This window comes from Podarcis raffonei, chromosome 13 (assembly GCF_027172205.1).
Source record: "Podarcis raffonei isolate rPodRaf1 chromosome 13, rPodRaf1.pri, whole genome shotgun sequence".
Lineage (NCBI taxonomy): Eukaryota > Metazoa > Chordata > Lepidosauria > Squamata > Lacertidae > Podarcis > Podarcis raffonei.
Genome location: NC_070614.1, coordinates 24,422,039 through 24,431,543, shown reverse-complemented (window position 1 = coordinate 24,431,543; position 9,505 = coordinate 24,422,039). Strand labels below are relative to the sequence as shown.

The 9,505-nt window shown below is 44.9% G+C and overlaps 1 protein-coding gene across 6 annotated transcripts in view; it reads left to right on the top strand.

Moving 5' to 3' along the window:
- Positions 1–771: 771 nt before the first annotated feature.
- LOC128399404 (signal transducer and activator of transcription 5B) overlaps positions 772–9,505 on the top strand; it is a 65,769-nt gene continuing 57,035 nt past the window's right edge. For 2 of the 6 annotated variants that reach the window (XM_053360819.1, XM_053360817.1), the window contains exon 1: positions 772–969. The gene's annotated coding sequence lies outside the window, so the exon portion shown is untranslated. Of the gene's footprint in view, positions 987–7,369; positions 7,650–9,505 lie in introns of those variants that run through there. The other 4 variants (XM_053360814.1, XM_053360815.1, XM_053360818.1 and 1 more) reach the window with 3 other exon arrangements.

The following is a 9,505-nucleotide window of genomic DNA, read 5'->3' as shown; positions in this document are numbered from 1 at the left end:
ACAAGAGCTCGCTGTGTTTCCACTGAAGTGTCCAGCTTTCTGGTGGAGTGAGACACTTTGGGTAAGGGAGCTAAGGAAAGTCTGGCTGGCTCCTGCTATTTGAATGTCATTTGGATTATCTGAGGGTTGTGAAATAGTGGAATGGAATAGCAATGATCCATATGGCCAGTCAAATGTTGTAATGGATGAGGCTGTGTTTTAATTGCTGTTCCCTGCTTTGGTGGCTCTTTGGGCTGTAATGGGTACATAAATAGACTTTTCACAGCAGCAGCAATAAATTTGCACAGGATGAGGCTAAAAGCATTACTACAGCATGGGTAAAGACTACTGTGAAAACTAATCAAGGGAGATTGAGGCAGTAGCTCACCTCTGGGTCTCTTGGTGGTCATCTTGTTGTAATACTGTACAGTGGTACCTCGGGTTACAGACACTTCAGGTTACAGACACTTCAGGTTACAGACTCCGCTAACCCAGAAATAATACCTCGGGTTAAGAACTTTGCTTCAGGATGAGAACAGAAATCACGCAGCAGCGGCGTGGCGGCAGTGGGAAGCCCCATTAGCTAAAGTGATGCTTCAGGTTAAGAACAGTTTCAGGTTAAGAACAGACCACCAGAACGAATTAAGTTCTTAACCCGAGGTACCACTGTACAGTATATGGTTACTGACTCACACTTGCGTGCATTAAAAGGGTTAACCCGAGCCCTGAGGTCATATTACCAGTGGGTGTGGTTGAGCAGGCTCCTAGCAGCCTCTGCTCCCTCATTTTTCTCAGGAAGGAGCTACATGGCCAATGACTCCCAGCTGCGAGAAAAGCCAAGTGAACTGAATCTCTCCAAAAGGGAGATTTTGAAGCCTGCATCTTTGCTAACCCACAGATTGCATTATCCTTTTGCAAGGAAATCAACTACTTGTTTTGGAACCTTTTAACTTATTGGTTTTACTGCCAATGAATGGAGACTTGTTTGATGTAAGTTCTGGAATGTTGTGAGTAAAATCTTTGCTTATTTGTGGAAAGCTTAAGTGTCTGCTATTGATTCTAGCTGAAGTATTTTTGTTTGGGCTGGTTTTTAAAGGTGGATGAGGGTAAATGCAAAATCTAACCAAGTTTAAGTGTGCTTGGAGCAATCACCATTGTGCCAACTCAGCTACTACTAGAGAGTAAGAATCTCTCCTCCAAACCTCTCTCTCCAACATAGCTCACATCATCCACTTGCAAGGTAGGAAGAGGCTGCAGAACTGGTTTTACTGCTCTGAGAGCTTGGCAGAGTCCCCCCCCCCCAATGTATCTTCAATGTTTTAGGACCCCTACAGATGACCTGTTTATTGAGCAGTAGAAATAAATATATCGTCCAGTAGCACCTTAGAGACCAACTAAGTTTGTTCTTAGTATGAGCTTTCGTGTGCATGCCCATGAACATTTATCCTGATTTGCTTGTAGGGAGGTTAGATTACATCAGGTCTTTATTGAGCATTATTACTTCTGTTGTGCCCATATATAAGACAATGAATGTTATAAGACAATGAACATTCATCCTGATTTACTCGTGGGGTGTTTATACATCTTCCTGTTGCTAATTTATTGCACACTTTTCAATGACTTTCCCCCCATTTCCAGACTGCAAAAAGTCCGTATTTATTGGTTTTGTATGTACAAAGCTCTTTAATCCACTTTAGCTGTGTAAACTGAAAGTTAAAGTATGCACTTGAATCTCTCCTGCAAAATATGGACAGTCTGGAGGCACCAGGAGCTGATGCATCCCTGTGAGTGGGTTACTGTACAAGTACCCAACCTACTGTGAGAGCAAGGAAGCAGAGGAAGCAATCATGGTGGTAAAAGGGCTTCAAGACCAATAGAGCTGGAAAGCAATACAGTAATACCAGGGAGGTGAGAGAGTGCTCCTGTTTTGTTTTATTAAGCCGGCTGGAAGACGCTGCAGGGGTCCTTTTGTCTGCCTGCTTTCTGCCCTTCTATAATCCCTGCTTAATTATATATCTCTGTTTTCTTTTATTGCATGTTTTTCTCTCCTTCTTCCTTTCCAAATGTTGGTAAATTGGAAGACTTCTCCCTCCCCTGCTTTTTGAGGAAGTTGCCATTTGAATGCTGCTGCCGCAAATAGAGACAATTCAGATTGCACAATTGGTTTGAAACTCTTGCACACTGAACCCACTTCATAAAACAATCAGGCTGTGTACACACTCCTGTTTACTCTTGCATCCAGTGTGCTCCCACTACAGATTTGGAAAGCGGTGTACACATGACATTAGCAACAGTCTGTGTCTATCCTGCATCTGCCCTGTTGTTCCTTACAAAGTACTATGCATTGGTGCATTTCCCTTGCAAACCAGCTTCGATTCAAAATGAGAAAAAGAATGAACTAGGTGAATTTTAAGTCAGCAATATGTGCGCACAGCTACAGGCTTTTTTATATATAATAAGGGAAGTGACAGGAACATGCACTAAAAGGTTTGGGGGAAAGCTTGTTCGCCACATCATATAACCTCCCCACAAACAAAGAATAAATAATGCTCATTATGTAGCCAACATTGTCTAATCTCCCTGCAAACGTTGCACAAACAAATCAGGATGATTCTAAATAGGTCGTCTGCAAGCAATTTGGGTGGAGTGAAACAGAATAGCAGATGGTTGGCTTGGCTTATAATGCATAGGAGACAAGGATGAGAGGATTCAAAGGGGGCCTATGGATGACAGAAGGGGCCAGTGCCAAATAAATAAGGTGTGTGTTAAGAGACAATTTGTACTGGTAACTGAAGTTGGGGTGGTTTGGGCTCAGTTTCTGTATTTGAGCAAGTTGACCGCTTGTGGAGGCAGTTTTGCCTGATAGACAATTAGTGTGGTGGCATATTGGTGATTCGGATGACAGCACCACTACCCATTTACCGTATTTTTCCATGTATAAGACAATGCTTTTTGCTAAAAAAAAATTAGGCAAGAATTGGGTGTTGTCTTATACACGGATAGTGAATGCAGAGGGGGACATGAGATTAATAGCAGCAAGCAGGAGATTGGCAGTGGCAATTGGGCAGGTGATTGGTGGTTGCGGCAAGTGGGCGGGTGGACTGTTGGTGGCAGCAAATGGGCAGACAATTGGCGGCTGTGGCAAGGTGTGTGATCGGCAGTGACGGTGGCAAGCGATCAGCAGTGGTGGGCAGGCGGGTGAGCGATTGGTGGAAGCTAAACAACTTAATTTCTTAATTTTGGGTTTAAAAAAATAGGGGTCGTCTTATACATGGGGGCATCTTATACATGGAAAAATATGGTATTCACCTGAGTGCTCTTAAAATAGCATCCGCTATTGAAATAAATATTGCCAGAAGTTGAAGAGTGGTGTGATGACTGTTACATGGGTTACATACACATCATACATTTAGAATGTAAATCCCCCACCCCAAGAATCCTGGGAACTGTAATTTACCCTCTGACAGAGCTATAGTTCTTAGCACTCTTAATAAACCACAGTTCCCCGGATTCTTTGGGGAAAGTCATATGCTTTGAATGTGCTTCAGATGTGCAGTGTGTATGCAGCTAAAAAGACTCGCTAGCAGGACACTTTGTTGAATGGGAGGTTGGGGTTCTTTGGTCAACCATCTCCTTCTCAAAGGAGTCATCCAGAAAAACCAGGGTGCCACAATCATTGCAATGACATTTACTGCACAACAATAAAAGTTTGAAGGAGGTACACAAAGCCTGAGAAACTGGTGTGTGTGAGAAGAGTAATTGCTATGTAGATTTGGAAAAAAGGGGGAGTAGAGGAATCTATGGCTGTGTACATATTACTGTTTACCCCAGCTCCACAGTGCTCCCTCTGCTGTTGTTTGAATCTATGCACACATGACATTAGCCACAATCCATATCTATTTTGTATTGTCTCAAGAAATATCATACCCTTCAAGATTTCTCCGATGAAAATAGGGACGTCCCATTCCATAATGATAATTTTACTATTTATACCTCCACAACATCTTACTAGGTTGCCCCAGCCACTCTGGGCAGCTTCAAACATCTATTTAAAAAAAACACAATAAAACATTAAACATTATTTTTAAAAAAGCTTCCCTATACAGGATTGCCTTTAGACGACTCAGGGGTCGGATAACTCCATACCCTCCAACATTTCTCCAGTTAAAATAGGGACATCCTAAAAAAAAGTGGGACATTCCAGGATCAAATCAGAAACCTGGGTGGCTTCTCTAAATCAGGGACGTCCCTGGAAAATAGGGACACTTGGAGAGTCTGAAATATTGCTGTTTGTTCTGTTTCCCCTCAAAGCGGTTTCCATCCAGTTTCAGTCCACATTCACTTTGTGGTTAAAAACTAAGGTGTGTACATTTGAGATAGCCATGGGTTGCAGGCCTGTGGAAACCAAACAGGTAATGCACCATCTGGGGTGTGTGTAGCAACATGCAAATGTGCCTTGAAGCACAGCAGAGGGGGAAATGACTTTTCTGAGTTCTAAGCCACTAATATGCACATAGCCAATGCTGCATGTGGAAATCGGTGAAGATATGAGGTGACCCAAACATGGGGTGAATTCCTTTTTACAGATGGGGTGGGGAGAATAACGTGAAATGTTCACCGAAGGAGGGTTTCTGTATTAGGATAATTTGTTCGGGTTCTGGAAGAGTTTGTGTAACAATAGGAACCAGAGATATCCTCATGTTCCTATTCAGATGGATGACTGATTGTCTCATAATCCCTGATCTTGCTGACTGTGGCTGATGTGAGTTGGAGTCCAACAACATCTGGAGGGCCAGAGGTTCCCAACTCCTGTGCTAAAGGGTTGGAGAACGATTAAGTTAGGTGTGGGGGACAGCAGGCATATCTAAGGTTGCTCCTTCCTGACTTGTGAAGGGGGAAACCCCGATACTGTGGCAAAGTGTTCATTCCCAAGCTCCCTTTCTGAAGTAAAGTGGGTTATGGGATGCAGGGGGAAGGATAAGGAAACTGAAAGTTAAGGCTAAAGTATATATTACAGAAGTGATTTCACACTTTTTTTTCTAATGGGGGACTGAATTAGACTTTAGTGCAGAGCTTTCCAAACTGTGTGTCGCGACATGTTAATGTGTCGGCTGCAGTGTGTAGGTTTGTAATGCGAACCCTCTGCACGCTTCTCCCAGGGCTGGAAAGGGGTTAGTTTAACCTCCAGTTTCTTAGTAAAACTGAATTAGTGTGTCGTGAAATGATGCATGTCTAAAAAGTGTGTCACCAACATGAAATTTTTGAAAAGTTCTGCCTTAGTGTTAAACCTTTTACCCTTGCACTATTTTCTCCATGAACCCTTCATCCACACCTGAAGGACATAGGTTAGTAAAAGCGTTTTTGTCATTTGTGTTTGTGTGTGTGTGTGTGTGTGTGTGTGTGTGTGTGTGCGTGAGAGAGAGAGAGAGAGAGAGAGAGAGAGAGAGAGAGAGAGATGGAGTGAAGAGTGAGCTCCAATTAGATTAGGATGTAGTAGGAAATTTTCATTGCAAAAATGGTGCAAAGGTAATAGATTATCCCCTATTTGCTGTTTCACCAATATTTGCAAAAACTTTATAGAGCTGGAGATGTCCTTGTTGTAATTTATGGCTTATGCAGAAGCATAATTTCTAGTTCTGAAGAAAGCCCAAGAAACTTGACACTTGAGAATGAAGATTCTGAAATGACAATCTGCTTCCTTTCTTACTGTTCTTTTCAGAAGCAGAGTCTGTACTACCACCCACCCTTTCTGCTATTTGTTTATTGGTTTTGTTTTTATGCTTTTTATTTTTGATAGCTTAATGATATTTTAAATTTTATTTGCAATTGTAACACATTAGAGGTTTTTTATACTCAGGCAACAACATAAACCAGGAAGAGAATTGGGAGTAGAGCTGTAAGATTTAAAGGCAAGTCTAAGGTGTGTGCCCATGTCCCCAGTTTGTTATTATTAATAATGGTACCATGTGTAATGTTTCAACAGAGTAACTAGGCAGTCCCTGATGACAGGAATTTACAAGCTAAAATTTGCCACAGGGGCGGCAATTCATGGAAACAAGAAAAAATACAAGAAAAATGTGTTCCATTGTTCATTTACCTTAGGATAAGGAATATGTGGTGCAGTTTGCATGTCACCATGGCTGAGTGTGAACAAGTATACAGATAATGCAAAAATTGCAGCCAGCTGTTTTGTTGCCACTGTATTAGCCAAAGCCAAGCCATGGTTTGGCTTAACATTACATCTGAACCTAGGCTTGTGGTTTCCTTCTCCAAGCAAACCATGAGCTGCAGTCAATGCTTTTTCTTGGCTTACTGCATATGGTTTGTTTAGGGGAGACAAACCACAATTCCAGATTTGGACATGAAACCAAACCACTGCTTAGCTTTGGGTAGTGCAGCAGTAGCAAGACCAGGAGATGAGCAAAGTGACAACAGTCTTTGAGCACCTGCATGGCTACTCATTCATGCTCAGCCATGGTTTGTCTTGGCATTATGTACAAACCATTTTTCGATCACAGTTCCCATCATCCTTGACCATTGGCTATGCTGGCTAGGTCTGCTGAGAGGTGGAAACTCGGCCGGAGTTATATGTTCCAGATGAAGAATAAGGGTGTGTATGCTGTTTCAAAGGCTTCATGGAAAATGTCACTTTTGAGGAAAGCTGTGCAAGGAGAGGGGGGCAAGGGTATCCTCGCTCAAGTGTTTGGGGTGGGAATTTCAGCTTACAGGGAGCAGCAAGGGAGAGAGGAGGAAAAGAGGGCATAAGAAGAGCCACAACATTTTGCGGTAGTTGCGCTGTTGTGCCTTGCAATAAAAAACCACTTTAGATAATTGCAGAGGGATGGAAGGTGCAATAACTGGCATAGACTCTTGTGTGTCTGTGAGAGCATGGGTGTAGCCAGGATTTTTGTTAAAGGGGGGAGCAAAAAGTTGTTGAGCTTGTTTTGGGAGATCACCCAAAAGCTTGTTGAGCTTTTTTGGGGGGGTGGGGGGAGATCATGGATAATAATACCTCCCTCCTGAAAGAAGGACATTACCGGGGCAGGCTTCTCCCTCACCGAATTAATGCTTTTCAATTCATTTTTTGAGGATTTAGGGGGAGAGTGGAGGACAATGAACAAGGGTCGCCTCGCCTCTGGACCAGTGGACCAAACTGCATGCTCATAGCGCAGGGGTTGCTCTGGTCTAAGGCGACTTATAGTTGTTGCTTTTGGCGCGCTTTTGAGGGAGCTCAGAGAAGGAGCGCCCCGCTTCTGTGGAGAACCGTGTGCATGTGACGGTGACACGCGCCTATGGCGGGAGAGACGAGGAGGCGGCGGCCGAGAGGCGACCCCGGGCTCTTCTTCTGTACATAACGCGGTGGGAGGGGGTGGGGAAGGCCGAGGGGCGTTTCGCCTGGCAGCTCGGCGGCGCCTGCCCCCGCTTTCGGGCGGGAAGGAAGGCGGGTCTGGCGAGGAGCGAGCGAGGGACGGAGCGCAGGAGGCGGGCCCCGCCGAGGCAGGAAGGGCTGTGGCTGGAGCTGGGGCTGTGACGGGGCTGGCAGGGCTGTGCGGGGCCGAGCGAAGGCCCGGAGTCGACGCACGGAAAGGGAGGAAGGAGACGAGGGGACTTTGCGCGCACAGCAGCAGCGAGCCTGGGAAGCCGAGCCGGGCTGGGCCGCGGCGGCCCAGGTAAGGAACTGAGGGAGGGGGGCCACCGGGGCAGGAAGGAAGCGTGTGCGAAACACACGCGCACGCCGCCCGTTTCACACGTTCACTCCCCCCGTCTTTTCGCGGGTGGTGGGGAGAGAGGTGACGTGTGACGGGTGTTTCTTTTTTGGAGTTAAAAGCTCCTGGGAACCGCCGTTTTGTACAGTTCCACACACATATTATGGGTTGTTTAGATTAGGCAGGCTTGCATCGGGAAGTTTTTTTAATGCTCGGCATTTCGTTGTGCTTTTTATATGTGCTGGAAGCCGCCCAGAGTGGCTGGCGGGGTATGAATAATAAAATTATTATTATTGTTATATTGTGTTTGTCTTTAAGCAGGGACATGCAAAGCGTGTCACGTGTACCCCGTGGAACTGCGAATAAACGCGCGCGCCGTGAACCCGTGTCCCTGGCCGTGTTTGTGCGCGCGCTGGGTGGCGTCCGTTCAGATGCGCGTGTTGTTGTAATGTGGGATGGCACATGGGTCCAACACCCCAGCCTCTCCTTGTGGGGTAAATACATTTCGGTAAATAAATACTTGCGGCCGTGTGACACGTGCCGTTGTTGAAACCCACCCCCACCCCCTCGTCTCCCCGCGGCAGTGGGTGGGTGTGTTTGTGTTGCGAAGAAGATAAGGACTGCAGGGTATTTTGCTACCAGCGGCTATTAAGAAATGGCAGTAAGGGCAAGGATAGTATTAAAAAGTTATGCGTGCATCAGATCCTGCATATATGAGTGGCAGCTTGAGGAGACAGAGAGAGGTGCAGGGAATGCCTTTCCGTTGCTTCTGTGCAAGGTAGATTTCCTGTGTTTCATTGCTGTATAAGAGGTGCTAGGAACTTGAACCGGAGTTGAAATTGTACCGCCTGCCCTGCAGGTCCTCCTTCCTTATCCTTTCAGAGCGACAGCAAAGCACTCTGCGTATGCTCAGAAGTATTATCTTGCTCACAACTGCCATGAAAATAGGTTTCCAGGCTAAGCTCCGATTCAAAATAAAACCCTGGGTATATTGGTTTGCTTTTTTTTTTATTTAACCAACCCTATATGGCAACTAGCCTGCCTTTAACACAGGCACTTCACATGGATGACCACGAATACCCAGGGCTGTGTTAGTTTAAGTGGTCTATTTTGCTTTTTTGCTTTCCCTGCTGAGCTGTAAACAGCATGTGCTGGAGGTGGGGGGAGTGTTTACTTTCTAGCAGAAGAAGCAATAAATCTGCCATGCAGTTTCCCCTCCCTGCCGCTTCCCGAACGTTGCTGCACACAGTTTCAAAGCAATGTCATTGGTGCCTGGGCTATCTGCTGCCATGTATCGCTCCATGTTTGCCACAGGTTGCTGATTCTGATAGCATTGCCTTCTGGAGAAAATGTGGGGGTTGGGGGTCTGAGAGTCAAGGTCCTAATTCAAGAAGCCCAAATTCCCTCTGTAGCAGAGCTGTTTTTTCTGGTGGAATGGTTGTCATGGTGCACGTAGACGTTTTCTGTGCCATAATCATGAGATGACTCCACTGGTGAATCAAATGTTTAAACCATGTGCATGATATTGAACCGCTCACAACTTTACTGACGAAACTAGCTGAACAGAAATTTTCTCTGAAATGCATAACTTTCTCAGTGCCCTTACAAAATTTATTTTCTATTAAACAACTTCTGTATGTGAGTGTTGAGAGCACTGCACCACATTTCACCCACTGTAATAATATATATGTTTAATTTAGAGCATTTGTACTCTGCAAAAAGGCTCCCAGAGTGGCTTACATGCAAACAAAACAAGTTTAACAATCAGAAAAACACAAAACATGTAAGATTTGCTCAGCCATGTATCTAATATTTATTTA